Here is a 25,605-nt window from a genome sequence, read left to right as displayed (position 1 = left end):
TAATGACAAGGAAGTCACAGGTAGGCAGACGTAAAGCTGGAAGTTCAGCTTAATCCAAAAGCCTGCCTGACGATGAGTGAACGGTGCTCAAGAGCTGACGGTCATGTAAAGTTCAACGCCTGAACAGGTACTTGAACCTTGGACACTCAGATTAAAAGTCTGATGCTCTACCGACTGAGCTATCCAGGCTACGTTTAGCCTTGCTCTGTGATTCAGAACATGTCCAGATATTCTTGACCTCTGACATGGGAAGCATTTGACAGTCTTGACACAAAAAGGTCCACATGTTCTGGTGTGGTCACGAATAACCCACATTCTGGTCTTTCTTCACTCATGAATAACGGCCAGCCAGAACTCATGTAAAAGCCTTCATCCATTAGCATAACATCGCTGTCCCTGATGGTCTAGTTGCTAGGATTCGGCGCTCTCACCGCCGCGGCCAGGGTTTGATTCCCGGTCAGGGAAAACAGAAAACTTTTTGCTCATCATGACATTAAAGGCAGTAATATCCTGGAAAAAAAGAAGCTTCCTTCGAACTGGATTTGAACCGGTGGCCTAAGGATTGCTGCTTTAACCTCTACAGTCCTCCACTCTACCATCTGAGCTACCGAAGGATTCTGACGCACATGCAGCATAGATCCAGAAACAAGGACGTTGACAAAGATACCAGTTCGGTTGTGGCTTTTTCAACTCTTTAAGGTCCACCAAAGAGGAAACCTCACACTGTACCAGTTGGACATGTAGAGCTACCAACACGTATGTCTGTTAACAACATTGGCATGCGTACTGCATTTTGGACACGTGGATGGTAAAAGGCCACGGGTTGGTACCACCAATGGTTAGAACAATTTGAATTGCTTTTTGAGAAAATCTATTGTGATGTCACATAGAGAGAGAGAGAAAGGAAAGGCTGAGTGGCTTTAATTGGTGTTTTTTTTGTCATCATTAACAAGGACATAGACAAAAGAATTAATGACAAGGAAGTCACAGGTAGGCAGACGTAAAGCTGGAAGTTCAGCTTAATCCAAAAGCCTGCCTGATGATGACTGAACGGTGCTCAAGAGCTGACGGTCATGTAAAGTTCAACGCCTGAACAGGGACTTGAACCCTGGACCCTCAGATTAAAAGTCTGATGCTCTACCGACTGAGCTATCCAGGCTACGTTTAACCTTGCTCTGTGATTCAGAACATGTCCAGATATTCTTGACCTCTGACATGGGAAGCATTTGACAGTCTTGACACAAAAAGGTCCACATGTTCTGGTGTGGTCACGAATAACCCACATTCTGGTCTTTCTTCACTCATGAATAACGGCCAGCCAGAACTCATGTAAAGGCCTTCATCCATTAGCATAACATCGCTGTCCCTGATGGTCTAGTGGCTAGGATTCGGCGCTCTCACCGCCGCGGCCCGGGTTCGATTCCCGGTCAGGGAAAACAGAAAACTTTTTGCTCATCATGACATTAAAGGCAGTAATATCCTGGAAAAAAAAAGAAGCTTCCTTCGAACCGGATTTGAACCGGTGGCCTAAGGATTGCTGCTTTAACCTCTACAGTCCTCCGCTCTACCATCTGAGCTACCGAAGGATTCTGACGCACATGCAGCATAGATCCAGAAACAAGGATGTTGACAAAGATACCAGTTCGGTTGTGGCTTTTTCAACTCTTTAGGGTCCACCAAAGAGGAAACCTCACACTGTACCAGTTGGACATGTAGAGCTACCAACACGTATGTCTGTTAACAACATTGGCATGCGTACTGCATTTTGGACACGTGGATGGTAAAAGGCCACGGGTTGGTCCCACCAATGGTTAGAACAATTTGAATTGCTTTTTGAGAAAATCTATTGTGATGTCACATAGAGAGAGAGAGAAAGGAAAGGCTGAGTGGCTTTAATTGGTGTTTTTTTGTCATCATTAACAAGGACATAGACAAAATAATTAATGACAAGGAAGTCACAGGTAGGCAGACGTAAAGCTGGAAGTTCAGCTTAATCCAAAAGCCTGCCTGACGATGAGTGAACGGTGCTCAAGAGCTGACGGTCATGTAAAGTTCAACGCCTGAACAGGGACTTGAACGCTGGACCCTCAGATTAAAAGTCTGATGCTCTACCGACTGAGCTATCCAGGCTACGTTTAGGCTTGCTCTGTGATTCAGAACATGTCCAGATATTCTTGACCTCTGACATGGGAAGCATTTGACAGTCTTGACACAAAAAGGTCCACATGTTCTGGTGTGGTCACGAATAACCCACATTCTGGTCTTTCTTCACTCATGAATAACGGCCAGCCAGAACTCATGTAAAGGCCTTCATCCATTAGCATAACATCGCTGTCCCTGATGGTCTAGTGGCTAGGATTCGGCGCTCTCACCGCCGCGGCCCGGGTTCGATTCCCGGTCAGGGAAAACAGAAAACTTTTTGCTCATCATGACATTAAAGGCAGTAATATCCTGGAAAAAAAAAGAAGCTTCCTTCGAACCGGATTTGAACCGGTGGCCTAAGGATTGCTGCTTTAACCTCTACAGTCCTCCGCTCTACCATCTGAGCTACCGAAGGATTCTGACGCACATGCAGCATAGATCCAGAAACAAGGATGTTGACAAAGATACCAGTTCGGTTGTGGCTTTTTCAACTCTTTAGGGTCCACCAAAGAGGAAACCTCACACTGTACCAGTTGGACATGTAGAGCTACCAACACGTATGTCTGTTAACAACATTGGCATGCGTACTGCATTTTGGACACGTGGATGGTAAAAGGCCACGGGTTGGTCCCACCAATGGTTAGAACAATTTGAATTGCTTTTTGAGAAAATCTATTGTGATGTCACATAGAGAGAGAGAGAAAGGAAAGGCTGAGTGGCTTTAATTGGTGTTTTTTTTTGTCATCATTAACAAGGACATAGACAAAAGAATTAATGACAAGGAAGTCACAGGTAGGCAGACGTAAAGCTGGAAGTTCAGCTTAATCCAAAAGCCTGCCTGACGATGAATGAACGGTGCTCAAGAGCTGACGGTCATGTAAAGTTCAATGCCTGAACAGGGACTTGAACCCTGGACCCTCAGATTAAAAGTCTGATGCTCTACCAACTGAGCTATCCAGGCTACGTTTAGCCTTGCTCTGTGATTCAGAACATGTCCAGATATTCTTGACCTCTGACATGGGAAGCATTTGACAGTCTTGACACAAAAAGGTCCACATGTTCTGGTGTGGTCACGAATAACCCACATTCTGGTCTTTCTTCACTCATGAATAACGGCCAGCCAGAACTCATGTAAAGGCCTTCATCCATTAGCATAACATTGCTGTCCCTGATGGTCTAGTGGCTAGGATTCGGCGCTCTCACCGCCGCGGCCCGGGTTCGATTCCCGGTCAGGGAAAACAGAAAACTTTTTGCTCATCATGACATTAAAGGCAGTAATATCCTGGAAAAAAAAGAAGCTTCCTTCGAACCGGATTTGAACCGGTGGCCTAAGGATTGCTGCTTTAACCTCTACAGTCCTCCGCTCTACCATCTGAGCTACCGAAGGATTCTGACGCACATGCAGCATAGATCCAGAAACAAGGATGTTGACAAAGATACCAGTTCGGTTGTGGCTTTTTCAACTCTTTAGGGTCCACCAAAGAGGAAACCTCACACTGTACCAGTTGGACATGTAGAGCTACCAACACGTATGTCTGTTAACAACATTGGCATGCGTACTGCATTTTGGACACGTGGATGGTAAAAGGCCACGGGTTGGTCCCACCAATGGTTAGAACAATTTGAATTGCTTTTTGAGAAAATCTATTGTGATGTCACATAGAGAGAGAGAGAAAGGAAAGGCTGAGTGGCTTTAATTGGTGTTTTTTTGTCATCATTAACAAGGACATAGACAAAATAATTAATGACAAGGAAGTCACAGGTAGGCAGACGTAAAGCTGGAAGTTCAGCTTAATCCAAAAGCCTGCCTGACGATGAGTGAACGGTGCTCAAGAGCTGACGGTCATGTAAAGTTCAACGCCTGAACAGGGACTTGAACGCTGGACCCTCAGATTAAAAGTCTGATGCTCTACCGACTGAGCTATCCAGGCTACGTTTAGGCTTGCTCTGTGATTCAGAACATGTCCAGATATTCTTGACCTCTGACATGGGAAGCATTTGACAGTCTTGACACAAAAAGGTCCACATGTTCTGGTGTGGTCACGAATAACCCACATTCTGGTCTTTCTTCACTCATGAATAACGGCCAGCCAGAACTCATGTAAAGGCCTTCATCCATTAGCATAACATCGCTGTCCCTGATGGTCTAGTGGCTAGGATTCGGCGCTCTCACCGCCGCGGCCCGGGTTCGATTCCCGGTCAGGGAAAACAGAAAACTTTTTGCTCATCATGACATTAAAGGCAGTAATATCCTGGAAAAAAAAAGAAGCTTCCTTCGAACCGGATTTGAACCGGTGGCCTAAGGATTGCTGCTTTAACCTCTACAGTCCTCCGCTCTACCATCTGAGCTACCGAAGGATTCTGACGCACATGCAGCATAGATCCAGAAACAAGGATGTTGACAAAGATACCAGTTCGGTTGTGGCTTTTTCAACTCTTTAGGGTCCACCAAAGAGGAAACCTCACACTGTACCAGTTGGACATGTAGAGCTACCAACACGTATGTCTGTTAACAACATTGGCATGCGTACTGCATTTTGGACACGTGGATGGTAAAAGGCCACGGGTTGGTCCCACCAATGGTTAGAACAATTTGAATTGCTTTTTGAGAAAATCTATTGTGATGTCACATAGAGAGAGAGAGAAAGGAAAGGCTGAGTGGCTTTAATTGGTGTTTTTTTTTGTCATCATTAACAAGGACATAGACAAAAGAATTAATGACAAGGAAGTCACAGGTAGGCAGACGTAAAGCTGGAAGTTCAGCTTAATCCAAAAGCCTGCCTGACGATGAATGAACGGTGCTCAAGAGCTGACGGTCATGTAAAGTTCAATGCCTGAACAGGGACTTGAACCCTGGACCCTCAGATTAAAAGTCTGATGCTCTACCAACTGAGCTATCCAGGCTACGTTTAGCCTTGCTCTGTGATTCAGAACATGTCCAGATATTCTTGACCTCTGACATGGGAAGCATTTGACAGTCTTGACACAAAAAGGTCCACATGTTCTGGTGTGGTCACGAATAACCCACATTCTGGTCTTTCTTCACTCATGAATAACGGCCAGCCAGAACTCATGTAAAGGCCTTCATCCATTAGCATAACATTGCTGTCCCTGATGGTCTAGTGGCTAGGATTCGGCGCTCTCACCGCCGCGGCCCGGGTTCGATTCCCGGTCAGGGAAAACAGAAAACTTTTTGCTCATCATGACATTAAAGGCAGTAATATCCTGGAAAAAAAAGAAGCTTCCTTCGAACCGGATTTGAACCGGTGGCCTAAGGATTGCTGCTTTAACCTCTACAGTCCTCCGCTCTACCATCTGAGCTACCGAAGGATTCTGACGCACATGCAGCATAGATCCAGAAACAAGGACGTTGACAAAGATACCAGTTCGGTTGTGGCTTTTTCAACTCTTTAAGGTCCACCAAAGAGGAAACCTCACACTGTACCAGTTGGACATGTAGAGCTACCAACACGTATGTCTGTTAACAACATTGGCATGCGTACTGCATTTTGGACACGTGGATGGTAAAAGGCCACGGGTTGGTCCCACCAATGGTTAGAACAATTTGAATTGCTTTTTGAGAAAATCTATTGTGATGTCACATAGAGAGAGAGAGAAAGGAAAGGCTGAGTGGCTTTAATTGGTGTTTTTTTTTGTCATCATTAACAAGGACATAGACAAAAGAATTAATGACAAGGAAGTCACAGGTAGGCAGACGTAAAGCTGGAAGTTCAGCTTAATCCAAAAGCCTGCCTGATGATGAGTGAACGGTGCTCAAGAGCTGACGGTCATGTAAAGTTCAACACCTGAACAGGGACTTGAACCCTGGACCCTCAGATTAAAAGTCTGATGCTCTACCGACTGAGCTATCCAGGCTACGTTTAGCCTTGCTCTGTGATTCAGAACATGTCCAGATATTCTTGACCTCTGACATGGGAAGCATTTGACAGTCTTGACACAAAAAGGTCCACATGTTCTGGTGTGGTCACGAATAACCCACATTCTGGTCTTTCTTCACTCATGAATAACGGCCAGCCAGAACTCATGTAAAGGCCTTCATCCATTAGCATAACATCGCTGTCCCTGATGGTCTAGTGGCTAGGATTCGGCGCTCTCACCGCCGCGGCCCGGGTTCGATTCCCGGTCAGGGAAAACAGAAAACTTTTTGCTCATCATGACATTAAAGGCAGTAATATCCTGGAAAAAAAAGAAGCTTCCTTCGAACCGGATTTGAACCGGTGGCCTAAGGATTGCTGCTTTGACCTCTACAGTCCTCCGCTCTACCATCTGAGCTACCAAAGGATTCTGACACACAGGCAGCATAGATCCAGAAACAAGGACGTTGACAAAGATACCAGTTCGGTTGTGGCTTTTTCAACTCTTTAAGGTCCACCAAAGAGGAAACCTCACACTGTACCAGTTGGACATGTAGAGCTACCAACACGTATGTCTGTTAACAACATTGGCATGCGTACTGCATTTTGGACAGGTGGATGGTAAAAGGCCACGGGTTGGTCCCACCAATGGTTAGAACAATTTGAATTGCTTTTTGAGAAAATCTATTGTGATGTCACATAGAGAGAGAGAGAAAGGAAAGGCTGAGTGGCTTTAATTGGTGTTTTTTTTGTCATCATTAACAAGGACATAGACAAAAGAATTAATGACAAGGAAGTCACAGGTAGGCAGACGTAAAGCTGGAAGTTCAGCTTAATCCAAAAGCCTGCCTGACGATGAGTGAACGGTGCTCAAGAGCTGACGGTCATGTAAAGTTCAACGCCTGAACAGGGACTTGAACCCTGGACCCTCAGATTAAAAGTCTGATGCTCTACCGACTGAGCTATCCAGGCTACGTTTAGCCTTGCTCTGTGATTCAGAACATGTCCAGATATTCTTGACCTCTGACATGGGAAGCATTTGACAGTCTTGACACAAAAAGGTCCACATGTTCTGGTGTGGTCACGAATAACCCACATTCTGGTCTTTCTTCACTCATGAATAACGGCCAGCCAGAACTCATGTAAAGGCCTTCATCCATTAGCATAACATCGCTGTCCCTGATGGTCTAGTGGCTAGGATTCGGCGCTCTCACCGCCGCGCCCCGGGTTCGATTCCCGGTCAGGGAAAACAGAAAACTTTTTGCTCATCATGACATTAAAGGCAGTAATATCCTGGAAAAAAAAGAAGCTTCCTTCGAACCGGATTTGAACCGGTGGCCTAAGGATTGCTGCTTTAACCTCTACAGTCCTCCGCTCTACCATCTGAGCTACCGAAGGATTCTGACGCACATGCAGCATAGATCCAGAAACAAGGACGTTGACAAAGATACCAGTTCGGTTGTGGCTTTTTCAACTCTTTAAGGTCCACCAAAGAGGAAACCTCACACTGTACCAGTTGGACATGTAGAGCTACCAACACGTATGTCTGTTAACAACATTGGCATGCGTACTGCATTTTGGACACGTGGATGGTAAAAGGCCACGGGTTGGTCCCACCAATGGTTAGAACAATTTGAATTGCTTTTTGAGAAAATCTATTGTGATGTCACATAGAGAGAGAGAGAAAGGAAAGGCTGAGTGGCTTTAATTGGTGTTTTTTTTTGTCATCATTAACAAGGACATAGACAAAAGAATTAATGACAAGGAAGTCACAGGTAGGCAGACGTAAAGCTGGAAGTTCAGCTTAATCCAAAAGCCTGCCTGACGATGAGTGAACGGTGCTCAAGAGCTGACGGTCATGTAAAGTTCAACACCTGAACAGGGACTTGAACCCTGGACCCTCAGATTAAAAGTCTGATGCTCTACCGACTGAGCTATCCAGGCTACGTTTAGCCTTGCTCTGTGATTCAGAACATGTCCAGATATTCTTGACCTCTGACATGGGAAGCATTTGACAGTCTTGACACAAAAAGGTCCACATGTTCTGGTGTGGTCACGAATAACCCACATTCTGGTCTTTCTTCACTCATGAATAACGGCCAGCCAGAACTCATGTAAAGGCCTTCATCCATTAGCATAACATCGCTGTCCCTGATGGTCTAGTGGCTAGGATTCGGCGCTCTCACCGCCGCGGCCCGGGTTCGATTCCCGGTCAGGGAAAACAGAAAACTTTTTGCTCATCATGACATTAAAGGCAGTAATATCCTGGAAAAAAAAGAAGCTTCCTTCGAACCGGATTTGAACCGGTGGCCTAAGGATTGCTGCTTTAACCTCTACAGTCCTCCGCTCTACCATCTGAGCTACCGAAGGATTCTGACGCACATGCAGCATAGATCCAGAAACAAGGACGTTGACAAAGATACCAGTTCGGTTGTGGCTTTTTCAACTCTTTAAGGTCCACCAAAGAGGAAACCTCACACTGTACCAGTTGGACATGTAGAGCTACCAACACGTATGTCTGTTAACAACATTGGCATGCGTACTGCATTTTGGACACGTGGATGGTAAAAGGCCACGGGTTGGTCCCACCAATGGTTAGAACAATTTGAATTGCTTTTTGAGAAAATCTATTGTGATGTCACATAGAGAGAGAGAGAAAGGAAAGGCTGAGTGGCTTTAATTGTTGTTTTTTTTGTCATCATTAACAAGGACATAGACAAAATAATTAATGACAAGGAAGTCACAGGTAGGCAGACGTAAAGCTGGAAGTTCAGCTTAATCCAAAAGCCTGCCTGACGATGAGTGAACGGTGCTCAAGAGCTGACGGTCATGTAAAGTTCAACGCCTGAAGAGGGACTTGAACCCTGGACCCTCAGATTAAAAGTCTGATGCTCTACCGACTGAGCTATCCAGGCTACGTTTAGCCTTGCTCTGTGATTCAGAACATGTCCAGATATTCTTGACCTCTGACATGGGAAGCATTTGACAGTCTTGACACAAAAAGGTCCACATGTTCTGGTGTGGTCACGAATAACCCACATTCTGGTCTTTCTTCACTCATGAATAACTGCCAGCCAGAACTCATGTAAAGGCCTTCATCCATTAGCATAACATCGCTGTCCCTGATGGTCTAGTGGCTAGGATTCGGCGCTCTCACCGCCGCGGCCCGGGTTCGATTCCCGGTCAGGGAAAACAGAAAACTTTTTGCTCATCATGACATTAAAGGCAGTAATATCCTGGAAAAAAAAGAAGCTTCCTTCGAACCGGATTTGAACCGGTGGCCTAAGGATTGCTGCTTTAACCTCTACAGTCCTCCGCTCTACCATCTGAGCTACCGAAGGATTCTGACGCACATGCAGCATAGATCCAGAAACAAGGATGTTGACAAAGATACCAGTTCGGTTGTGGCTTTTTCAACTCTTTAGGGTCCACCAAAGAGGAAACCTCACACTGTACCAGTTGGACATGTAGAGCTACCAACACGTATGTCTGTTAACAACATTGGCATGCGTACTGCATTTTGGACACATGGATGGTAAAAGGCCACGGGTTGGTCCCACCAATGGTTAGAACAATTTGAATTGCTTTTTGAGAAAATCTATTGTGATGTCACATAGAGAGAGAGAGAAAGGAAAGGCTGAGTGGCTTTAATTGGTGTTTTTTTGTCATCATTAACAAGGACATAGACAAAATAATTAATGACAAGGAAGTCACAGGTAGGCAGACGTAAAGCTGGAAGTTCAGCTTAATCCAAAAGCCTGCCTGACGATGAGTGAACGGTGCTCAAGAGCTGACGGTCATGTAAAGTTCAATGCCTGAACAGGGACTTGAACCCTGGACACTCAGATTAAAAGTCTGATGCTCTACCAACTGAGCTATCCAGGCTACGTTTAGCCTTGCTCTGTGATTCAGAACATGTCCAGATATTCTTGACCTCTGACATGGGAAGCATTTGACAGTCTTGACACAAAAAGGTCCACATGTTCTGGTGTGGTCACGAATAACCCACATTCTGGTCTTTCTTCACTCATGAATAACGGCCAGCCAGAACTCATGTAAAGGCCTTCATCCATTAGCATAACATCGCTGTCCCTGATGGTCTAGTGGCTAGGATTCGGCGCTCTCACCGCCGCGGCCCGGGTTCGATTCCCGGTCAGGGAAAACAGAAAACTTTTTGCTCATCATGACATTAAAGGCAGTAATATCCTGGAAAAAAAAGAAGCTTCCTTCGAACCGGATTTGAACCGGTGGCCTAAGGATTGCTGCTTTAACCTCTACAGTCCTCCGCTCTACCATCTGAGCTACCGAAGGATTCTGACGCACATGCAGCATAGATCCAGAAACAAGGACGTTGACAAAGATACCAGTTCGGTTGTGGCTTTTTCAACTCTTTAAGGTCCACCAAAGAGGAAACCTCACACTGTACCAGTTGGACATGTAGAGCTACCAACACGTATGTCTGTTAACAACATTGGCATGCGTACTGCATTTTGGACACGTGGATGGTAAAAGGCCACGGGTTGGTCCCACCAATGGTTAGAACAATTTGAATTGCTTTTTGAGAAAATCTATTGTGATGTCACATAGAGAGAGAGAGAAAGGAAAGGCTGAGTGGCTTTAATTGGTGTTTTTTTTTGTCATCATTAACAAGGACATAGACAAAAGAATTAATGACAAGGAAGTCACAGGTAGGCAGACGTAAAGCTGGAAGTTCAGCTTAATCCAAAAGCCTGCCTGACGATGAGTGAACGGTGCTCAAGAGCTGACGGTCATGTAAAGTTCAACACCTGAACAGGGACTTGAACCCTGGACCCTCAGATTAAAAGTCTGATGCTCTACCGACTGAGCTATCCAGGCTACGTTTAGCCTTGCTCTGTGATTCAGAACATGTCCAGATATTCTTGACCTCTGACATGGGAAGCATTTGACAGTCTTGACACAAAAAGGTCCACATGTTCTGGTGTGGTCACGAATAACCCACATTCTGGTCTTTCTTCACTCATGAATAACGGCCAGCCAGAACTCATGTAAAGGCCTTCATCCATTAGCATAACATCGCTGTCCCTGATGGTCTAGTGGCTAGGATTCGGCGCTCTCACCGCCGCGGCCCGGGTTCGATTCCCGGTCAGGGAAAACAGAAAACTTTTTGCTCATCATGACATTAAAGGCAGTAATATCCTGGAAAAAAAAGAAGCTTCCTTCGAACCGGATTTGAACCGGTGGCCTAAGGATTGCTGCTTTAACCTCTACAGTCCTCCGCTCTACCATCTGAGCTACCGAAGGATTCTGACGCACATGCAGCATAGATCCAGAAACAAGGACGTTGACAAAGATACCAGTTCGGTTGTGGCTTTTTCAACTCTTTAAGGTCCACCAAAGAGGAAACCTCACACTGTACCAGTTGGACATGTAGAGCTACCAACACGTATGTCTGTTAACAACATTGGCATGCGTACTGCATTTTGGACACGTGGATGGTAAAAGGCCACGGGTTGGTCCCACCAATGGTTAGAACAATTTGAATTGCTTTTTGAGAAAATCTATTGTGATGTCACATAGAGAGAGAGAGAAAGGAAAGGCTGAGTGGCTTTAATTGGTGTTTTTTTTGTCATCATTAACAAGGACATAGACAAAAGAATTAATGACAAGGAAGTCACAGGTAGGCAGACGTAAAGCTGGAAGTTCAGCTTAATCCAAAAGCCTGCCTGACGATGAGTGAACGGTGCTCAAGAGCTGACGGTCATGTAAAGTTCAACGCCTGAACAGGGACTTGAACCCTGGACCCTCAGATTAAAAGTCTGATGCTCTACCGACTGAGCTATCCAGGCTACGTTTAGCCTTGCTCTGTGATTCAGAACATGTCCAGATATTCTTGACCTCTGACATGGGAAGCATTTGACAGTCTTGACACAAAAAGGTCCACATGTTCTGGTGTGGTCACGAATAACCCACATTCTGGTCTTTCTTCACTCATGAATAACGGCCAGCCAGAACTCATGTAAAGGCCTTCATCCATTAGCATAACATCGCTGTCCCTGATGGTCTAGTGGCTAGGATTCGGCGCTCTCACCGCCGCGGCCCGGGTTCGATTCCCGGTCAGGGAAAACAGAAAACTTTTTGCTCATCATGACATTAAAGGCAGTAATATCCTGGAAAAAAAAGAAGCTTCCTTCGAACCGGATTTGAACCGGTGGCCTAAGGATTGCTGCTTTAACCTCTACAGTCCTCCGCTCTACCATCTGAGCTACCGAAGGATTCTGACGCACATGCAGCATAGATCCAGAAACAAGGACGTTGACAAAGATACCAGTTCGGTTGTGGCTTTTTCAACTCTTTAAGGTCCACCAAAGAGGAAACCTCACACTGTACCAGTTGGACATGTAGAGCTACCAACACGTATGTCTGTTAACAACATTGGCATGCGTACTGCATTTTGGACACGTGGATGGTAAAAGGCCACGGGTTGGTCCCACCAATGGTTAGAACAATTTGAATTGCTTTTTGAGAAAATCTATTGTGATGTCACATAGAGAGAGAGAGAAAGGAAAGGCTGAGTGGCTTTAATTGGTGTTTTTTTTTGTCATCATTAACAAGGACATAGACAAAAGAATTAATGACAAGGAAGTCACAGGTAGGCAGACGTAAAGCTGGAAGTTCAGCTTAATCCAAAAGCCTGCCTGACGATGAGTGAACGGTGCTCAAGAGCTGACGGTCATGTAAAGTTCAACACCTGAACAGGGACTTGAACCCTGGACCCTCAGATTAAAAGTCTGATGCTCTACCGACTGAGCTATCCAGGCTACGTTTAGCCTTGCTCTGTGATTCAGAACATGTCCAGATATTCTTGACCTCTGACATGGGAAGCATTTGACAGTCTTGACACAAAAAGGTCCACATGTTCTGGTGTGGTCACGAATAACCCACATTCTGGTCTTTCTTCACTCATGAATAACGGCCAGCCAGAACTCATGTAAAGGCCTTCATCCATTAGCATAACATCGCTGTCCCTGATGGTCTAGTGGCTAGGATTCGGCGCTCTCACCGCCGCGGCCCGGGTTCGATTCCCGGTCAGGGAAAACAGAAAACTTTTTGCTCATCATGACATTAAAGGCAGTAATATCCTGGAAAAAAAAGAAGCTTCCTTCGAACCGGATTTGAACCGGTGGCCTAAGGATTGCTGCTTTAACCTCTACAGTCCTCCGCTCTACCATCTGAGCTACCGAAGGATTCTGACGCACATGCAGCATAGATCCAGAAACAAGGACGTTGACAAAGATACCAGTTCGGTTGTGGCTTTTTCAACTCTTTAAGGTCCACCAAAGAGGAAACCTCACACTGTACCAGTTGGACATGTAGAGCTACCAACACGTATGTCTGTTAACAACATTGGCATGCGTACTGCATTTTGGACACGTGGATGGTAAAAGGCCACGGGTTGGTCCCACCAATGGTTAGAACAATTTGAATTGCTTTTTGAGAAAATCTATTGTGATGTCACATAGAGAGAGAGAGAAAGGAAAGGCTGAGTGGCTTTAATTGTTATTTTTTTTGTCATCATTAACAAGGACATAGACAAAATAATTAATGACAAGGAAGTCACAGGTAGGCAGACGTAAAGCTGGAAGTTCAGCTTAATCCAAAAGCCTGCCTGACGATGAGTGAACGGTGCTCAAGAGCTGACGGTCATGTAAAGTTCAACGCCTGAACAGGGACTTGAACCCTGGACCCTCAGATTAAAAGTCTGATGCTCTACCGACTGAGCTATCCAGGCTACGTTTAGCCTTGCTCTGTGATTCAGAACATGTCCAGATATTCTTGACCTCTGACATGGGAAGCATTTGACAGTCTTGACACAAAAAGGTCCACATGTTCTGGTGTGGTCACGAATAACCCACATTCTGGTCTTTCTTCACTCATGAATAACTGCCAGCCAGAACTCATGTAAAGGCCTTCATCCATTAGCATAACATCGCTGTCCCTGATGGTCTAGTGGCTAGGATTCGGCGCTCTCACCGCCGCGGCCCGGGTTCGATTCCCGGTCAGGGAAAACAGAAAACTTTTTGCTCATCATGACATTAAAGGCAGTAATATCCTGGAAAAAAAAGAAGCTTCCTTCGAACCGGATTTGAACCGGTGGCCTAAGGATTGCTGCTTTAACCTCTACAGTCCTCCGCTCTACCATCTGAGCTACCGAAGGATTCTGACGCACATGCAGCATAGATCCAGAAACAAGGATGTTGACAAAGATACCAGTTCGGTTGTGGCTTTTTCAACTCTTTAGGGTCCACCAAAGAGGAAACCTCACACTGTACCAGTTGGACATGTAGAGCTACCAACACGTATGTCTGTTAACAACATTGGCATGCGTACTGCATTTTGGACACGTGGATGGTAAAAGGCCACGGGTTGGTCCCACCAATGGTTAGAACAATTTGAATTGCTTTTTGAGAAAATCTATTGTGATGTCACATAGAGAGAGAGAGAAAGGAAAGGCTGAGTGGCTTTAATTGTTATTTTTTTTGTCATCATTAACAAGGACATAGACAAAATAATTAATGACAAGGAAGTCACAGGTAGGCAGACGTAAAGCTGGAAGTTCAGCTTAATCCAAAAGCCTGCCTGACGATGAGTGAACGGTGCTCAAGAGCTGACGGTCATGTAAAGTTCAACGCCTGAACAGGGACTTGAACCCTGGACCCTCAGATTAAAAGTCTGATGCTCTACCGACTGAGCTATCCAGGCTACGTTTAGCCTTGCTCTGTGATTCAGAACATGTCCAGATATTCTTGACCTCTGACATGGGAAGCATTTGACAGTCTTGACACAAAAAGGTCCACATGTTCTGGTGTGGTCACGAATAACCCACATTCTGGTCTTTCTTCACTCATGAATAACTGCCAGCCAGAACTCATGTAAAGGCCTTCATCCATTAGCATAACATCGCTGTCCCTGATGGTCTAGTGGCTAGGATTCGGCGCTCTCACCGCCGCGGCCCGGGTTCGATTCCCGGTCAGGGAAAACAGAAAACTTTTTGCTCATCATGACATTAAAGGCAGTAATATCCTGGAAAAAAAAGAAGCTTCCTTCGAACCGGATTTGAACCGGTGGCCTAAGGATTGCTGCTTTAACCTCTACAGTCCTCCGCTCTACCATCTGAGCTACCGAAGGATTCTGACGCACATGCAGCATAGATCCAGAAACAAGGATGTTGACAAAGATACCAGTTCGGTTGTGGCTTTTTCAACTCTTTAGGGTCCACCAAAGAGGAAACCTCACACTGTACCAGTTGGACATGTAGAGCTACCAACACGTATGTCTGTTAACAACATTGGCATGCGTACTGCATTTTGGACACGTGGATGGTAAAAGGCCACGGGTTGGTCCCACCAATGGTTAGAACAATTTGAATTGCTTTTTGAGAAAATCTATTGTGATGTCACATAGAGAGAGAGAGAAAGGAAAGGCTGAGTGGCTTTAATTGGTGTTTTTTTGTCATCATTAACAAGGACATAGACAAAATAATTAATGACAAGGAAGTCACAGGTAGGCAGACGTAAAGCTGGAAGTTCAGCTTAATCCAAAAGCCTGCCTGACGATGAGTGAACGGTGCTCAAGAGCTGACGGTCATGTAAAGTTCAATGCCTGAACAGGGACTTGAACCCTGGACACTCAGATTAAAAGTCAGATGCTCTACCAACTGAGCTATCCAGGCTACGTTTAGCCTTGCTCTGTCATTCAGAACATGTCCAGATATTCTTGACCTCTGACATGGGAAGCATTTGACAGTCTTGACACAAAAAGGTCCACATGTTCTGGTGTGGTCACGAATAACCCACATTCTGGTCTTTCTTCACTTATGAATAACGGCCAGCCAGAACTCATGTAAAGGCCTTCATCCATTAGCATAACATCGCTGTCCCTGATGGTCTAGTGGCTAGGATTCGGCGCTCTCACCGCCGCGGCCCGGGTTCGATTCCCGGTCAGGGAAAACAGAAAACTTTTTGCTCATCATGACATTAAAGGCAGTAATATCCTGGAAAAAAAGAAGCTTCCTTCGAACCGGATTTGAACCGGTGGCCTAAGGATTGCTGCTTTAACCTCTACAGTCCTCCGCTCTACCATCTGAGCTACCGAAGGATTCTGACGCACATGCAGCATAGATCCAGAAACAAGGACGTTGACAAAGATACCAGTTCGGTTGTGGCTTTTTCAACTCTTTAAGGTCCACCAAAGAGGAAACCTCACACTGTACCAGTTGGACATGTAGAGCTACCAACACGTATGTCTGTTAACAACATTGGCATGCGTACTGCATTTTGGACACGTGGATGGTAAAAGGCCACGGGTTGGTCCCACCAATGGTTAGAACAATTTGAATTGCTTTTTGAGAAAATCTATTGTGATGTCACATAGAGAGAGAGAGAAAGGAAAGGCTGAGTGGCTTTAATTGGTGTTTTTTTTTGTCATCATTAACAAGGACATAGACAAAAGAATTAATGACAAGGAAGTCACAGGTAGGCAGACGTAAAGCTGGAAGTTCAGCTTAATCCAAAAGCCTGCCTGACGATGAGTGAACGGTGCTCAAGAGCTGACGGTCATGTAAAGTTCAACACCTGAACAGGGACTTGAACCCTGGACCCTCAGATTAAAAGTCTGATGCTCTACCGACTGAGCTATCCAGGCTACGTTTAGCCTTGCTCTGTGATTCAGAACATGTCCAGATATTCTTGACCTCTGACATGGGAAGCATTTGACAGTCTTGACACAAAAAGGTCCACATGTTCTGGTGTGGTCACGAATAACCCACATTCTGGTCTTTCTTCACTCATGAATAACGGCCAGCCAGAACTCATGTAAAGGCCTTCATCCATTAGCATAACATCGCTGTCCCTGATGGTCTAGTGGCTAGGATTCGGCGCTCTCACCGCCGCGGCCCGGGTTCGATTCCCGGTCAGGGAAAACAGAAAACTTTTTGCTCATCATGACATTAAAGGCAGTAATATCCTGGAAAAAAAGAAGCTTCCTTCGAACCGGATTTGAACCGGTGGCCTAAGGATTGCTGCTTTAACCTCTACAGTCCTCCGCTCTACCATCTGAGCTACCGAAGGATTCTGACGCACATGCAGCATAGATCCAGAAACAAGGACGTTGACAAAGATACCAGTTCGGTTGTGGCTTTTTCAACTCTTTAAGGTCCACCAAAGAGGAAACCTCACACTGTACCAGTTGGACATGTAGAGCTACCAACACGTATGTCTGTTAACAACATTGGCATGCGTACTGCATTTTGGACACGTGGATGGTAAAAGGCCACGGGTTGGTCCCACCAATGGTTAGAACAATTTGAATTGCTTTTTGAGAAAATCTATTGTGATGTCACATAGAGAGAGAGAGAAAGGAAAGGCTGAGTGGCTTTAATTGTTGTTTTTTTTGTCATCATTAACAAGGACATAGACAAAATAATTAATGACAAGGAAGTCACAGGTAGGCAGACGTAAAGCTGGAAGTTCAGCTTAATCCAAAAGCCTGCCTGACGATGAGTGAACGGTGCTCAAGAGCTGACGGTCATGTAAAGTTCAACGCCTGAACAGGGACTTGAACCCTGGACCCTCAGATTAAAAGTCTGATGCTCTACCGACTGAGCTATCCAGGCTACGTTTAGCCTTGCTCTGTGATTCAGAACATGTCCAGATATTCTTGACCTCTGACATGGGAAGCATTTGACAGTCTTGACACAAAAAGGTCCACATGTTCTGGTGTGGTCACGAATAACCCACATTCTGGTCTTTCTTCACTCATGAATAACTGCCAGCCAGAACTCATGTAAAGGCCTTCATCCATTAGCATAACATCGCTGTCCCTGATGGTCTAGTGGCTAGGATTCGGCGCTCTCACCGCCGCGGCCCGGGTTCGATTCCCGGTCAGGGAAAACAGAAAACTTTTTGCTCATCATGACATTAAAGGCAGTAATATCCTGGAAAAAAAAGAAGCTTCCTTCGAACCGGATTTGAACCGGTGGCCTAAGGATTGCTGCTTTAACCTCTACAGTCCTCCGCTCTACCATCTGAGCTACCGAAGGATTCTGACGCACATGCAGCATAGATCCAGAAACAAGGATGTTGACAAAGATACCAGTTCGGTTGTGGCTTTTTCAACTCTTTAGGGTCCACCAAAGAGGAAACCTCACACTGTACCAGTTGGACATGTAGAGCTACCAACACGTATGTCTGTTAACAACATTGGCATGCGTACTGCATTTTGGACACGTGGATGGTAAAAGGCCACGGGTTGGTCCCACCAATGGTTAGAACAATTTGAATTGCTTTTTGAGAAAATCTATTGTGATGTCACATAGAGAGAGAGAGAAAGGAAAGGCTGAGTGGCTTTAATTGGTGTTTTTTTGTCATCATTAACAAGGACATAGACAAAATAATTAATGACAAGGAAGTCACAGGTAGGCAGACGTAAAGCTGGAAGTTCAGCTTAATCCAAAAGCCTGCCTGACGATGAGTGAACGGTGCTCAAGAGCTGACGGTCATGTAAAGTTCAATGCCTGAACAGGGACTTGAACCCTGGACACTCAGATTAAAAGTCTGATGCTCTACCAACTGAGCTATCCAGGCTACGTTTAGCCTTGCTCTGTGATTCAGAACATGTCCAGATATTCTTGACCTCTGACATGGGAAGCATTTGACAGTCTTGACACAAAAAGGTCCACATGTTCTGGTGTGGTCACGAATAACCCACATTCTGGTCTTTCTTCACTCATGAATAACGGCCAGCCAGAACTCATGTAAAGGCCTTCATCCATTAGCATAACATCGCTGTCCCTGATGGTCTAGTGGCTAGGATTCGGCGCTCTCACCGCCGCGGCCCGGGTTCGATTCCCGGTCAGGGAAAACAGAAAACTTTTTGCTCATCATGACATTAAAGGCAGTAATATCCTGGAAAAAAAAGAAGCTTCCTTCGAACCGGATTTGAACCGGTGGCCTAAGGATTGCTGCTTTAACCTCTACAGTCCTCCGCTCTACCATCTGAGCTACCGAAGGATTCTGACGCACATGCAGCATAGATCCAGAAACAAGGACGTTGACAAAGATACCAGTTCGGTTGTGGCTTTTTCAACTCTTTAAGGTCCACCAAAGAGGAAACCTCACACTGTACCAGTTGGACATGTAGAGCTACCAACACGTATGTCTGTTAACAACATTGGCATGCGTACTGCATTTTGGACACGTGGATGGTAAAAGGCCACGGGTTGGTCCCACCAATGGTTAGAACAATTTGAATTGCTTTTTGAGAAAATCTATTGTGATGTCACATAGAGAGAGAGAGAAAGGAAAGGCTGAGTGGCTTTAATTGGTGTTTTTTTTGTCATCATTAACAAGGACATAGACAAAAGAATTAATGACAAGGAAGTCACAGGTAGGCAGACGTAAAGCTGGAAGTTCAGCTTAATCCAAAAGCCTGCCTGACGATGAGTGAACGGTGCTCAAGAGCTGACGGTCATGTAAAGTTCAACGCCTGAACAGGGACTTGAACCCTGGACCCTCAGATTAAAAGTCTGATGCTCTACCGACTGAGCTATCCAGGCTACGTTTAGCCTTGCTCTGTGATTCAGAACATGTCCAGATATTCTTGACCTCTGACATGGGAAGCATTTGACAGTCTTGACACAAAAAGGTCCACATGTTCTGGTGTGGTCACGAATAACCCACATTCTGGTCTTTCTTCACTCATGAATAACGGCCAGCCAGAACTCATGTAAAGGCCTTCATCCATTAGCATAACATCGCTGTCCCTGATGGTCTAGTGGCTAGGATTCGGCGCTCTCACCGCCGCGGCCCGGGTTCGATTCCCGGTCAGGGAAAACAGAAAACTTTTTGCTCATCATGACATTAAAGGCAGTAATATCCTGGAAAAAAAAGAAGCTTCCTTCGAACCGGATTTGAACCGGTGGCCTAAGGATTGCTGCTTTAACCTCTACAGTCCTCCGCTCTACCATCTGAGCTACCGAAGGATTCTGACGCACATGCAGCATAGATCCAGAAACAAGGACGTTGACAAAGATACCAGTTCGGTTGTGGCTTTTTCAACTCTTTAAGGTCCACCAAAGAGGAAACCTCACACTGTACCAGTTGGACATGTAGAGCTACCAACACGTATGTCTGTTAACAACATTGGCATGCGTACTGCATTTTGGACACGTGGATGGTAAAAGGCCACGGGTTGGTCCCACCAATGGTTAGAACAATTTGAATTGCTTTTTGAGAAAATCTATTGTGATGTCACATAGAGAGAGAGAGAAAGGAAAGGCTGAGTGGCTTTAATTGGTGTTTTTTTTTGTCATCATTAACAAGGACATAGACAAAAGAATTAATGACAAGGAAGTCACAGGTAGGCAGACGTAAAGCTGGAAGTTCAGCTTAATCCAAAAGCCTGCCTGACGATGAGTGAACGGTGCTCAAGAGCTGACGGTCATGTAAAGTTCAACACCTGAACAGGGACTTGAACCCTGGACCCTCAGATTAAAAGTCTGATGCTCTACCGACTGAGCTATCCAGGATACGTTTAGCCTTGCTCTGTGATTCAGAACATGTCCAGATATTCTTGACCTCTGACATGGGAAGCATTTGACAGTCTTGACACAAAAAGGTCCACATGTTCTGGTGTGGTCACGAATAACCCACATTCTGGTCTTTCTTCACTCATGAATAACGGCCAGCCAGAACTCATGTAAAGGCCTTCATCCATTAGCATAACATCGCTGTCCCTGATGGTCTAGTGGCTAGGATTCGGCGCTCTCACCGCCGTGGCCCGGGTTCGATTCCCGGTCAGGGAAAACAGAAAACTTTTTGCTCATCATGACATTAAAGGCAGTAATATCCTGGAAAAAAAAGAAGCTTCCTTCGAACCGGATTTGAACCGGTGGCCTAAGGATTGCTGCTTTAACCTCTACAGTCCTCCGCTCTACCATCTGAGCTACCGAAGGATTCTGACGCACATGCAGCATAGATCCAGAAACAAGGACGTTGACAAAGATACCAGTTCGGTTGTGGCTTTTTCAACTCTTTAAGGTCCACCAAAGAGGAAACCTCACACTGTACCAGTTGGACATGTAGAGCTACCAACACGTATGTCTGTTAACAACATTGGCATGCGTACTGCATTTTGGACACGTGGATGGTAAAAGGCCACGGGTTGGTCCCACCAATGGTTAGAACAATTTGAATTGCTTTTTGAGAAAATCTATTGTGATGTCACATAGAGAGAGAGAGAAAGGAAAGGCTGAGTGGCTTTAATTGTTGTTTTTTTTGTCATCATTAACAAGGACATAGACAAAATAATTAATGACAAGGAAGTCACAGGTAGGCAGACGTAAAGCTGGAAGTTCAGCTTAATCCAAAAGCCTGCCTGACGATGAGTGAACGGTGCTCAAGAGCTGACGGTCATGTAAAGTTCAACGCCTGAACAGGGACTTGAACCCTGGACCCTCAGATTAAAAGTCTGATGCTCTACCGACTGAGCTATCCAGGCTACGTTTAGCCTTGCTCTGTGATTCAGAACATGTCCAGATATTCTTGACCTCTGACATGGGAAGCATTTGACAGTCTTGACACAAAAAGGTCCACATGTTCTGGTGTGGTCACGAATAACCCACATTCTGGTCTTTCTTCACTCATGAATAACTGCCAGCCAGAACTCATGTAAAGGCCTTCATCCATTAGCATAACATCGCTGTCCCTGATGGTCTAGTGGCTAGGATTCGGCGCTCTCACCGCCGCGGCCCGGGTTCGATTCCCGGTCAGGGAAAACAGAAAACTTTTTGCTCATCATGACATTAAAGGCAGTAATATCCTGGAAAAAAAAGAAGCTTCCTTCGAACCGGATTTGAACCGGTGGCCTAAGGATTGCTGCTTTAACCTCTACAGTCCTCCGCTCTACCATCTGAGCTACCGAAGGATTCTGACGCACATGCAGCATAGATCCAGAAACAAGGATGTTGACAAAGATACCAGTTCGGTTGTGGCTTTTTCAACTCTTTAGGGTCCACCAAAGAGGAAACCTCACACTGTACCAGTTGGACATGTAGAGCTACCAACACGTATGTCTGTTAACAACATTGGCATGCGTACTGCATTTTGGACACGTGGATGGTAAAAGGCCACGGGTTGGTCCCACCAATGGTTAGAACAATTTGAATTGCTTTTTGAGAAAATCTATTGTGATGTCACATAGAGAGAGAGAGAAAGGAAAGGCTGAGTGGCTTTAATTGGTGTTTTTTTTGTCATCATTAACAAGGACATAGACAAAAGAATTAATGACAAGGAAGTCACAGGTAGGCAGACGTAAAGCTGGAAGTTCAGCTTAATCCAAAAGCCTGCCTGACGATGAGTGAACGGTGCTCAAGAGCTGACGGTCATGTAAAGTTCAACGCCTGAACAGGGACTTGAACCCTGGACCCTCAGATTAAAAGTCTGATGCTCTACCGACTGAGCTATCCAGGCTACGTTTAGCCTTGCTCTGTGATTCAGAACATGTCCAGATATTCTTGACCTCTGACATGGGAAGCATTTGACAGTCTTGACACAAAAAGGTCCACATGTTCTGGTGTGGTCACGAATAACCCACATTCTGGTCTTTCTTCACTCATGAATAACGGCCAGCCAGAACTCATGTAAAGGCCTTCATCCATTAGCATAACATCGCTGTCCCTGATGGTCTAGTGGCTAGGATTCGGCGCTCTCACCGCCGCGGCCCGGGTTCGATTCCCGGTCAGGGAAAACAGAAAACTTTTTGCTCATCATGACATTAAAGGCAGTAATATCCTGGAAAAAAAAGAAGCTTCCTTCGAACCGGATTTGAACCGGTGGCCTAAGGATTGCTGCTTTAACCTCTACAGTCCTCCGCTCTACCATCTGAGCTACCGAAGGATTCTGACGCACATGCAGCATAGATCCAGAAACAAGGACGTTGACAAAGATACCAGTTCGGTTGTGGCTTTTTCAACTCTTTAAGGTCCACCAAAGAGGAAACCTCACACTGTACCAGTTGGACATGTAGAGCTACCAACACGTATGTCTGTTAACAACATTGGCATGCGTACTGCATTTTGGACACGTGGATGGTAAAAGGCCACGGGTTGGTCCCACCAATGGTTAGAACAATTTGAATTGCTTTTTGAGAAAATCTATTGTGATGTCACATAGAGAGAGAGAGAAAGGAAAGGCTGAGTGGCTTTAATTGGTGTTTTTTTTTGTCATCATTAACAAGGACATAGACAAAAGAATTAATGACAAGGAAGTCACAGGTAGGCAGACGTAAAGCTGGAAGTTCAGCTTAATCCAAAAGCCTGCCTGACGATGAGTGAACGGTGCTCAAGAGCTGACGGTCATGTAAAGTTCAACACCTGAACAGGGACTTGAACCCTGGACCCTCAGATTAAAAGTCTGATGCTCTACCGACTGAGCTATCCAGGATACGTTTAGCCTTGCTCTGTGATTCAGAACATGTCCAGATATTCTTGACCTCTGACATGGGAAGCATTTGACAGTCTTGACACAAAAAGGTCCACATGTTCTGGTGTGGTCACGAATAACCCACATTCTGGTCTTTCTTCACTCATGAATAACGGCCAGCCAGAACTCATGTAAAGGCCTTCATCCATTAGCATAACATCGCTGTCCCTGATGGTCTAGTGGCTAGGATTCGGCGCTCTCACCGCCGTGGCCCGGGTTCGATTCCCGGTCAGGGAAAACAGAAAACTTTTTGCTCATCATGACATTAAAGGCAGTAATATCCTGGAAAAAAAAGAAGCTTCCTTCGAACCGGATTTGAACCGGTGGCCTAAGGATTGCTGCTTTAACCTCTACAGTCCTCCGCTCTACCATCTGAGCTACCGAAGGATTCTGACGCACATGCAGCATAGATCCAGAAACAAGGACGTTGACAAAGATACCAGTTCGGTTGTGGCTTTTTCAACTCTTTAAGGTCCACCAAAGAGGAAACCTCACACTGTACCAGTTGGACATGTAGAGCTACCAACACGTATGTCTGTTAACAACATTGGCATGCGTACTGCATTTTGGACACGTGGATGGTAAAAGGCCACGGGTTGGTCCCACCAATGGTTAGAACAATTTGAATTGCTTTTTGAGAAAATCTATTGTGATGTCACATAGAGAGAGAGAGAAAGGAAAGGCTGAGTGGCTTTAATTGTTGTTTTTTTTGTCATCATTAACAAGGACATAGACAAAATAATTAATGACAAGGAAGTCACAGGTAGGCAGACGTAAAGCTGGAAGTTCAGCTTAATCCAAAAGCCTGCCTGACGATGAGTGAACGGTGCTCAAGAGCTGACGGTCATGTAAAGTTCAACGCCTGAACAGGGACTTGAACCCTGGACCCTCAGATTAAAAGTCTGATGCTCTACCGACTGAGCTATCCAGGCTACGTTTAGCCTTGCTCTGTGATTCAGAACATGTCCAGATATTCTTGACCTCTGACATGGGAAGCATTTGACAGTCTTGACACAAAAAGGTCCACATGTTCTGGTGTGGTCACGAATAACCCACATTCTGGTCTTTCTTCACTCATGAATAACTGCCAGCCAGAACTCATGTAAAGGCCTTCATCCATTAGCATAACATCGCTGTCCCTGATGGTCTAGTGGCTAGGATTCGGCGCTCTCACCACCGCGGCCCGGGTTCGATTCCCGGTCAGGGAAAACAGAAAACTTTTTGCTCATCATGACATTAAAGGCAGTAATATCCTGGAAAAAAAAGAAGCTTCCTTCGAACCGGATTTGAACCGGTGGCCTAAGGATTGCTGCTTTAACCTCTACAGTCCTCCGCTCTACCATCTGAGCTACCGAAGGATTCTGACGCACATGCAGCATAGATCCAGAAACAAGGATGTTGACAAAGATACCAGTTCGGTTGTGGCTTTTTCAACTCTTTAGGGTCCACCAAAGAGGAAACCTCACACTGTACCAGTTGGACATGTAGAGCTACCAACACGTATGTCTGTTAACAACATTGGCATGCGTACTGCATTTTGGACACGTGGATGGTAAAAGGCCACGGGTTGGTCCCACCAATGGTTAGAACAATTTGAATTGCTTTTTGAGAAAATCTATTGTGATGTCACATAGAGAGAGAGAGAAAGGAAAGGCTGAGTGGCTTTAATTGGTGTTTTTTTGTCATCATTAACAAGGACATAGACAAAATAATTAATGACAAGGAAGTCACAGGTAGGCAGACGTAAAGCTGGAAGTTCAGCTTAATCCAAAAGCCTGCCTGACGATGAGTGAACGGTGCTCAAGAGCTGACGGTCATGTAAAGTTCAATGCCTGAACAGGGACTTGAACCCTGGACACTCAGATTAAAAGTCAGATGCTCTACCAACTGAGCTATCCAGGCTACGTTTAGCCTTGCTCTGTGATTCAGAACATGTCCAGATATTCTTGACCTCTGACATGGGAAGCATTTGACAGTCTTGACACAAAAAGGTCCACATGTTCTGGTGTGGTCACGAATAACCCACATTCTGGTCTTTCTTCACTCATGAATAACGGCCAGCCAGAACT

The 25,605-nt window shown here is 45.4% G+C and overlaps 67 non-coding genes across 67 annotated transcripts; 24 read left to right on the top strand and 43 right to left on the bottom strand.

Annotated features, from left to right (window-relative positions):
- Nucleotides 1–1,086: 1,086 nt before the first annotated feature.
- trnak-uuu (transfer RNA lysine (anticodon UUU)) lies at nucleotides 1,087–1,159 on the bottom strand. The gene has a single exon. It is a non-coding gene; the product is annotated as a tRNA-Lys (tRNA).
- Nucleotides 1,160–1,363: 204 nt separating this feature from the next.
- trnae-cuc (transfer RNA glutamic acid (anticodon CUC)) lies at nucleotides 1,364–1,435 on the top strand. The gene has a single exon. It is a non-coding gene; the product is annotated as a tRNA-Glu (tRNA).
- A 64-nt stretch (nucleotides 1,436–1,499) lies between these two features.
- trnay-gua (transfer RNA tyrosine (anticodon GUA)) lies at nucleotides 1,500–1,586 on the bottom strand. Its single transcript is given in 2 exon segments — nucleotides 1,500–1,535; nucleotides 1,550–1,586. It is a non-coding gene; the product is annotated as a tRNA-Tyr (tRNA).
- A 748-nt stretch (nucleotides 1,587–2,334) lies between these two features.
- trnae-cuc (transfer RNA glutamic acid (anticodon CUC)) lies at nucleotides 2,335–2,406 on the top strand. Its single transcript has one exon. It is a non-coding gene; the product is annotated as a tRNA-Glu (tRNA).
- A 64-nt stretch (nucleotides 2,407–2,470) lies between these two features.
- On the bottom strand, nucleotides 2,471–2,557 carry trnay-gua (transfer RNA tyrosine (anticodon GUA)). The gene is given in 2 exon segments: nucleotides 2,471–2,506; nucleotides 2,521–2,557. It is a non-coding gene; the product is annotated as a tRNA-Tyr (tRNA).
- A 473-nt stretch (nucleotides 2,558–3,030) lies between these two features.
- trnak-uuu (transfer RNA lysine (anticodon UUU)) lies at nucleotides 3,031–3,103 on the bottom strand. Its single transcript has one exon. It is a non-coding gene; the product is annotated as a tRNA-Lys (tRNA).
- A 204-nt stretch (nucleotides 3,104–3,307) lies between these two features.
- On the top strand, nucleotides 3,308–3,379 carry trnae-cuc (transfer RNA glutamic acid (anticodon CUC)). The gene has a single exon. It is a non-coding gene; the product is annotated as a tRNA-Glu (tRNA).
- Nucleotides 3,380–3,442: 63 nt separating this feature from the next.
- trnay-gua (transfer RNA tyrosine (anticodon GUA)) lies at nucleotides 3,443–3,529 on the bottom strand. The gene is given in 2 exon segments: nucleotides 3,443–3,478; nucleotides 3,493–3,529. It is a non-coding gene; the product is annotated as a tRNA-Tyr (tRNA).
- A 748-nt stretch (nucleotides 3,530–4,277) lies between these two features.
- trnae-cuc (transfer RNA glutamic acid (anticodon CUC)) lies at nucleotides 4,278–4,349 on the top strand. The gene has a single exon. It is a non-coding gene; the product is annotated as a tRNA-Glu (tRNA).
- A 64-nt stretch (nucleotides 4,350–4,413) lies between these two features.
- Nucleotides 4,414–4,500, bottom strand: trnay-gua (transfer RNA tyrosine (anticodon GUA)). The gene is given in 2 exon segments: nucleotides 4,414–4,449; nucleotides 4,464–4,500. It is a non-coding gene; the product is annotated as a tRNA-Tyr (tRNA).
- Nucleotides 4,501–4,973: 473 nt separating this feature from the next.
- Nucleotides 4,974–5,046, bottom strand: trnak-uuu (transfer RNA lysine (anticodon UUU)). Its single transcript has one exon. It is a non-coding gene; the product is annotated as a tRNA-Lys (tRNA).
- Nucleotides 5,047–5,250: 204 nt separating this feature from the next.
- Nucleotides 5,251–5,322, top strand: trnae-cuc (transfer RNA glutamic acid (anticodon CUC)). Its single transcript has one exon. It is a non-coding gene; the product is annotated as a tRNA-Glu (tRNA).
- Nucleotides 5,323–5,385: 63 nt separating this feature from the next.
- On the bottom strand, nucleotides 5,386–5,472 carry trnay-gua (transfer RNA tyrosine (anticodon GUA)). Its single transcript is given in 2 exon segments — nucleotides 5,386–5,421; nucleotides 5,436–5,472. It is a non-coding gene; the product is annotated as a tRNA-Tyr (tRNA).
- Nucleotides 5,473–5,945: 473 nt separating this feature from the next.
- On the bottom strand, nucleotides 5,946–6,018 carry trnak-uuu (transfer RNA lysine (anticodon UUU)). Its single transcript has one exon. It is a non-coding gene; the product is annotated as a tRNA-Lys (tRNA).
- Nucleotides 6,019–6,222: 204 nt separating this feature from the next.
- trnae-cuc (transfer RNA glutamic acid (anticodon CUC)) lies at nucleotides 6,223–6,294 on the top strand. Its single transcript has one exon. It is a non-coding gene; the product is annotated as a tRNA-Glu (tRNA).
- A 622-nt stretch (nucleotides 6,295–6,916) lies between these two features.
- trnak-uuu (transfer RNA lysine (anticodon UUU)) lies at nucleotides 6,917–6,989 on the bottom strand. Its single transcript has one exon. It is a non-coding gene; the product is annotated as a tRNA-Lys (tRNA).
- Nucleotides 6,990–7,193: 204 nt separating this feature from the next.
- On the top strand, nucleotides 7,194–7,265 carry trnae-cuc (transfer RNA glutamic acid (anticodon CUC)). The gene has a single exon. It is a non-coding gene; the product is annotated as a tRNA-Glu (tRNA).
- Nucleotides 7,266–7,328: 63 nt separating this feature from the next.
- Nucleotides 7,329–7,415, bottom strand: trnay-gua (transfer RNA tyrosine (anticodon GUA)). Its single transcript is given in 2 exon segments — nucleotides 7,329–7,364; nucleotides 7,379–7,415. It is a non-coding gene; the product is annotated as a tRNA-Tyr (tRNA).
- Nucleotides 7,416–7,888: 473 nt separating this feature from the next.
- trnak-uuu (transfer RNA lysine (anticodon UUU)) lies at nucleotides 7,889–7,961 on the bottom strand. The gene has a single exon. It is a non-coding gene; the product is annotated as a tRNA-Lys (tRNA).
- A 204-nt stretch (nucleotides 7,962–8,165) lies between these two features.
- trnae-cuc (transfer RNA glutamic acid (anticodon CUC)) lies at nucleotides 8,166–8,237 on the top strand. Its single transcript has one exon. It is a non-coding gene; the product is annotated as a tRNA-Glu (tRNA).
- A 63-nt stretch (nucleotides 8,238–8,300) lies between these two features.
- Nucleotides 8,301–8,387, bottom strand: trnay-gua (transfer RNA tyrosine (anticodon GUA)). The gene is given in 2 exon segments: nucleotides 8,301–8,336; nucleotides 8,351–8,387. It is a non-coding gene; the product is annotated as a tRNA-Tyr (tRNA).
- A 749-nt stretch (nucleotides 8,388–9,136) lies between these two features.
- On the top strand, nucleotides 9,137–9,208 carry trnae-cuc (transfer RNA glutamic acid (anticodon CUC)). The gene has a single exon. It is a non-coding gene; the product is annotated as a tRNA-Glu (tRNA).
- Nucleotides 9,209–9,271: 63 nt separating this feature from the next.
- Nucleotides 9,272–9,358, bottom strand: trnay-gua (transfer RNA tyrosine (anticodon GUA)). Its single transcript is given in 2 exon segments — nucleotides 9,272–9,307; nucleotides 9,322–9,358. It is a non-coding gene; the product is annotated as a tRNA-Tyr (tRNA).
- A 471-nt stretch (nucleotides 9,359–9,829) lies between these two features.
- trnak-uuu (transfer RNA lysine (anticodon UUU)) lies at nucleotides 9,830–9,902 on the bottom strand. The gene has a single exon. It is a non-coding gene; the product is annotated as a tRNA-Lys (tRNA).
- A 204-nt stretch (nucleotides 9,903–10,106) lies between these two features.
- trnae-cuc (transfer RNA glutamic acid (anticodon CUC)) lies at nucleotides 10,107–10,178 on the top strand. Its single transcript has one exon. It is a non-coding gene; the product is annotated as a tRNA-Glu (tRNA).
- Nucleotides 10,179–10,241: 63 nt separating this feature from the next.
- On the bottom strand, nucleotides 10,242–10,328 carry trnay-gua (transfer RNA tyrosine (anticodon GUA)). The gene is given in 2 exon segments: nucleotides 10,242–10,277; nucleotides 10,292–10,328. It is a non-coding gene; the product is annotated as a tRNA-Tyr (tRNA).
- Nucleotides 10,329–10,801: 473 nt separating this feature from the next.
- On the bottom strand, nucleotides 10,802–10,874 carry trnak-uuu (transfer RNA lysine (anticodon UUU)). The gene has a single exon. It is a non-coding gene; the product is annotated as a tRNA-Lys (tRNA).
- A 204-nt stretch (nucleotides 10,875–11,078) lies between these two features.
- Nucleotides 11,079–11,150, top strand: trnae-cuc (transfer RNA glutamic acid (anticodon CUC)). The gene has a single exon. It is a non-coding gene; the product is annotated as a tRNA-Glu (tRNA).
- Nucleotides 11,151–11,213: 63 nt separating this feature from the next.
- trnay-gua (transfer RNA tyrosine (anticodon GUA)) lies at nucleotides 11,214–11,300 on the bottom strand. Its single transcript is given in 2 exon segments — nucleotides 11,214–11,249; nucleotides 11,264–11,300. It is a non-coding gene; the product is annotated as a tRNA-Tyr (tRNA).
- Nucleotides 11,301–11,772: 472 nt separating this feature from the next.
- trnak-uuu (transfer RNA lysine (anticodon UUU)) lies at nucleotides 11,773–11,845 on the bottom strand. The gene has a single exon. It is a non-coding gene; the product is annotated as a tRNA-Lys (tRNA).
- A 204-nt stretch (nucleotides 11,846–12,049) lies between these two features.
- trnae-cuc (transfer RNA glutamic acid (anticodon CUC)) lies at nucleotides 12,050–12,121 on the top strand. The gene has a single exon. It is a non-coding gene; the product is annotated as a tRNA-Glu (tRNA).
- Nucleotides 12,122–12,184: 63 nt separating this feature from the next.
- Nucleotides 12,185–12,271, bottom strand: trnay-gua (transfer RNA tyrosine (anticodon GUA)). The gene is given in 2 exon segments: nucleotides 12,185–12,220; nucleotides 12,235–12,271. It is a non-coding gene; the product is annotated as a tRNA-Tyr (tRNA).
- Nucleotides 12,272–12,744: 473 nt separating this feature from the next.
- Nucleotides 12,745–12,817, bottom strand: trnak-uuu (transfer RNA lysine (anticodon UUU)). Its single transcript has one exon. It is a non-coding gene; the product is annotated as a tRNA-Lys (tRNA).
- Nucleotides 12,818–13,021: 204 nt separating this feature from the next.
- On the top strand, nucleotides 13,022–13,093 carry trnae-cuc (transfer RNA glutamic acid (anticodon CUC)). The gene has a single exon. It is a non-coding gene; the product is annotated as a tRNA-Glu (tRNA).
- A 63-nt stretch (nucleotides 13,094–13,156) lies between these two features.
- On the bottom strand, nucleotides 13,157–13,243 carry trnay-gua (transfer RNA tyrosine (anticodon GUA)). Its single transcript is given in 2 exon segments — nucleotides 13,157–13,192; nucleotides 13,207–13,243. It is a non-coding gene; the product is annotated as a tRNA-Tyr (tRNA).
- A 472-nt stretch (nucleotides 13,244–13,715) lies between these two features.
- Nucleotides 13,716–13,788, bottom strand: trnak-uuu (transfer RNA lysine (anticodon UUU)). Its single transcript has one exon. It is a non-coding gene; the product is annotated as a tRNA-Lys (tRNA).
- A 204-nt stretch (nucleotides 13,789–13,992) lies between these two features.
- trnae-cuc (transfer RNA glutamic acid (anticodon CUC)) lies at nucleotides 13,993–14,064 on the top strand. The gene has a single exon. It is a non-coding gene; the product is annotated as a tRNA-Glu (tRNA).
- A 63-nt stretch (nucleotides 14,065–14,127) lies between these two features.
- On the bottom strand, nucleotides 14,128–14,214 carry trnay-gua (transfer RNA tyrosine (anticodon GUA)). Its single transcript is given in 2 exon segments — nucleotides 14,128–14,163; nucleotides 14,178–14,214. It is a non-coding gene; the product is annotated as a tRNA-Tyr (tRNA).
- A 472-nt stretch (nucleotides 14,215–14,686) lies between these two features.
- On the bottom strand, nucleotides 14,687–14,759 carry trnak-uuu (transfer RNA lysine (anticodon UUU)). Its single transcript has one exon. It is a non-coding gene; the product is annotated as a tRNA-Lys (tRNA).
- Nucleotides 14,760–14,963: 204 nt separating this feature from the next.
- On the top strand, nucleotides 14,964–15,035 carry trnae-cuc (transfer RNA glutamic acid (anticodon CUC)). The gene has a single exon. It is a non-coding gene; the product is annotated as a tRNA-Glu (tRNA).
- A 63-nt stretch (nucleotides 15,036–15,098) lies between these two features.
- On the bottom strand, nucleotides 15,099–15,185 carry trnay-gua (transfer RNA tyrosine (anticodon GUA)). Its single transcript is given in 2 exon segments — nucleotides 15,099–15,134; nucleotides 15,149–15,185. It is a non-coding gene; the product is annotated as a tRNA-Tyr (tRNA).
- A 748-nt stretch (nucleotides 15,186–15,933) lies between these two features.
- Nucleotides 15,934–16,005, top strand: trnae-cuc (transfer RNA glutamic acid (anticodon CUC)). The gene has a single exon. It is a non-coding gene; the product is annotated as a tRNA-Glu (tRNA).
- Nucleotides 16,006–16,067: 62 nt separating this feature from the next.
- Nucleotides 16,068–16,154, bottom strand: trnay-gua (transfer RNA tyrosine (anticodon GUA)). Its single transcript is given in 2 exon segments — nucleotides 16,068–16,103; nucleotides 16,118–16,154. It is a non-coding gene; the product is annotated as a tRNA-Tyr (tRNA).
- A 473-nt stretch (nucleotides 16,155–16,627) lies between these two features.
- On the bottom strand, nucleotides 16,628–16,700 carry trnak-uuu (transfer RNA lysine (anticodon UUU)). Its single transcript has one exon. It is a non-coding gene; the product is annotated as a tRNA-Lys (tRNA).
- A 204-nt stretch (nucleotides 16,701–16,904) lies between these two features.
- trnae-cuc (transfer RNA glutamic acid (anticodon CUC)) lies at nucleotides 16,905–16,976 on the top strand. Its single transcript has one exon. It is a non-coding gene; the product is annotated as a tRNA-Glu (tRNA).
- Nucleotides 16,977–17,038: 62 nt separating this feature from the next.
- On the bottom strand, nucleotides 17,039–17,125 carry trnay-gua (transfer RNA tyrosine (anticodon GUA)). Its single transcript is given in 2 exon segments — nucleotides 17,039–17,074; nucleotides 17,089–17,125. It is a non-coding gene; the product is annotated as a tRNA-Tyr (tRNA).
- Nucleotides 17,126–17,597: 472 nt separating this feature from the next.
- trnak-uuu (transfer RNA lysine (anticodon UUU)) lies at nucleotides 17,598–17,670 on the bottom strand. The gene has a single exon. It is a non-coding gene; the product is annotated as a tRNA-Lys (tRNA).
- Nucleotides 17,671–17,874: 204 nt separating this feature from the next.
- On the top strand, nucleotides 17,875–17,946 carry trnae-cuc (transfer RNA glutamic acid (anticodon CUC)). The gene has a single exon. It is a non-coding gene; the product is annotated as a tRNA-Glu (tRNA).
- A 63-nt stretch (nucleotides 17,947–18,009) lies between these two features.
- trnay-gua (transfer RNA tyrosine (anticodon GUA)) lies at nucleotides 18,010–18,096 on the bottom strand. Its single transcript is given in 2 exon segments — nucleotides 18,010–18,045; nucleotides 18,060–18,096. It is a non-coding gene; the product is annotated as a tRNA-Tyr (tRNA).
- A 471-nt stretch (nucleotides 18,097–18,567) lies between these two features.
- Nucleotides 18,568–18,640, bottom strand: trnak-uuu (transfer RNA lysine (anticodon UUU)). The gene has a single exon. It is a non-coding gene; the product is annotated as a tRNA-Lys (tRNA).
- Nucleotides 18,641–18,844: 204 nt separating this feature from the next.
- On the top strand, nucleotides 18,845–18,916 carry trnae-cuc (transfer RNA glutamic acid (anticodon CUC)). Its single transcript has one exon. It is a non-coding gene; the product is annotated as a tRNA-Glu (tRNA).
- A 63-nt stretch (nucleotides 18,917–18,979) lies between these two features.
- Nucleotides 18,980–19,066, bottom strand: trnay-gua (transfer RNA tyrosine (anticodon GUA)). The gene is given in 2 exon segments: nucleotides 18,980–19,015; nucleotides 19,030–19,066. It is a non-coding gene; the product is annotated as a tRNA-Tyr (tRNA).
- A 472-nt stretch (nucleotides 19,067–19,538) lies between these two features.
- trnak-uuu (transfer RNA lysine (anticodon UUU)) lies at nucleotides 19,539–19,611 on the bottom strand. Its single transcript has one exon. It is a non-coding gene; the product is annotated as a tRNA-Lys (tRNA).
- A 204-nt stretch (nucleotides 19,612–19,815) lies between these two features.
- Nucleotides 19,816–19,887, top strand: trnae-cuc (transfer RNA glutamic acid (anticodon CUC)). Its single transcript has one exon. It is a non-coding gene; the product is annotated as a tRNA-Glu (tRNA).
- Nucleotides 19,888–19,950: 63 nt separating this feature from the next.
- On the bottom strand, nucleotides 19,951–20,037 carry trnay-gua (transfer RNA tyrosine (anticodon GUA)). Its single transcript is given in 2 exon segments — nucleotides 19,951–19,986; nucleotides 20,001–20,037. It is a non-coding gene; the product is annotated as a tRNA-Tyr (tRNA).
- Nucleotides 20,038–20,787: 750 nt separating this feature from the next.
- Nucleotides 20,788–20,859, top strand: trnae-cuc (transfer RNA glutamic acid (anticodon CUC)). Its single transcript has one exon. It is a non-coding gene; the product is annotated as a tRNA-Glu (tRNA).
- Nucleotides 20,860–20,922: 63 nt separating this feature from the next.
- On the bottom strand, nucleotides 20,923–21,009 carry trnay-gua (transfer RNA tyrosine (anticodon GUA)). Its single transcript is given in 2 exon segments — nucleotides 20,923–20,958; nucleotides 20,973–21,009. It is a non-coding gene; the product is annotated as a tRNA-Tyr (tRNA).
- A 472-nt stretch (nucleotides 21,010–21,481) lies between these two features.
- trnak-uuu (transfer RNA lysine (anticodon UUU)) lies at nucleotides 21,482–21,554 on the bottom strand. The gene has a single exon. It is a non-coding gene; the product is annotated as a tRNA-Lys (tRNA).
- A 204-nt stretch (nucleotides 21,555–21,758) lies between these two features.
- On the top strand, nucleotides 21,759–21,830 carry trnae-cuc (transfer RNA glutamic acid (anticodon CUC)). Its single transcript has one exon. It is a non-coding gene; the product is annotated as a tRNA-Glu (tRNA).
- A 63-nt stretch (nucleotides 21,831–21,893) lies between these two features.
- trnay-gua (transfer RNA tyrosine (anticodon GUA)) lies at nucleotides 21,894–21,980 on the bottom strand. The gene is given in 2 exon segments: nucleotides 21,894–21,929; nucleotides 21,944–21,980. It is a non-coding gene; the product is annotated as a tRNA-Tyr (tRNA).
- A 472-nt stretch (nucleotides 21,981–22,452) lies between these two features.
- On the bottom strand, nucleotides 22,453–22,525 carry trnak-uuu (transfer RNA lysine (anticodon UUU)). Its single transcript has one exon. It is a non-coding gene; the product is annotated as a tRNA-Lys (tRNA).
- Nucleotides 22,526–22,729: 204 nt separating this feature from the next.
- trnae-cuc (transfer RNA glutamic acid (anticodon CUC)) lies at nucleotides 22,730–22,801 on the top strand. The gene has a single exon. It is a non-coding gene; the product is annotated as a tRNA-Glu (tRNA).
- A 63-nt stretch (nucleotides 22,802–22,864) lies between these two features.
- Nucleotides 22,865–22,951, bottom strand: trnay-gua (transfer RNA tyrosine (anticodon GUA)). Its single transcript is given in 2 exon segments — nucleotides 22,865–22,900; nucleotides 22,915–22,951. It is a non-coding gene; the product is annotated as a tRNA-Tyr (tRNA).
- Nucleotides 22,952–23,701: 750 nt separating this feature from the next.
- trnae-cuc (transfer RNA glutamic acid (anticodon CUC)) lies at nucleotides 23,702–23,773 on the top strand. The gene has a single exon. It is a non-coding gene; the product is annotated as a tRNA-Glu (tRNA).
- A 63-nt stretch (nucleotides 23,774–23,836) lies between these two features.
- On the bottom strand, nucleotides 23,837–23,923 carry trnay-gua (transfer RNA tyrosine (anticodon GUA)). Its single transcript is given in 2 exon segments — nucleotides 23,837–23,872; nucleotides 23,887–23,923. It is a non-coding gene; the product is annotated as a tRNA-Tyr (tRNA).
- Nucleotides 23,924–24,395: 472 nt separating this feature from the next.
- Nucleotides 24,396–24,468, bottom strand: trnak-uuu (transfer RNA lysine (anticodon UUU)). Its single transcript has one exon. It is a non-coding gene; the product is annotated as a tRNA-Lys (tRNA).
- A 339-nt stretch (nucleotides 24,469–24,807) lies between these two features.
- On the bottom strand, nucleotides 24,808–24,894 carry trnay-gua (transfer RNA tyrosine (anticodon GUA)). The gene is given in 2 exon segments: nucleotides 24,808–24,843; nucleotides 24,858–24,894. It is a non-coding gene; the product is annotated as a tRNA-Tyr (tRNA).
- Nucleotides 24,895–25,605: the final 711 nt, after the last annotated feature.

Source organism: Brachyhypopomus gauderio, unplaced genomic scaffold, assembly GCF_052324685.1.
Source record: "Brachyhypopomus gauderio isolate BG-103 unplaced genomic scaffold, BGAUD_0.2 sc94, whole genome shotgun sequence".
In the NCBI taxonomy this organism is placed as follows: domain Eukaryota; kingdom Metazoa; phylum Chordata; class Actinopteri; order Gymnotiformes; family Hypopomidae; genus Brachyhypopomus; species Brachyhypopomus gauderio.
This window is presented reverse-complemented; position numbering and strand designations above follow the sequence as displayed.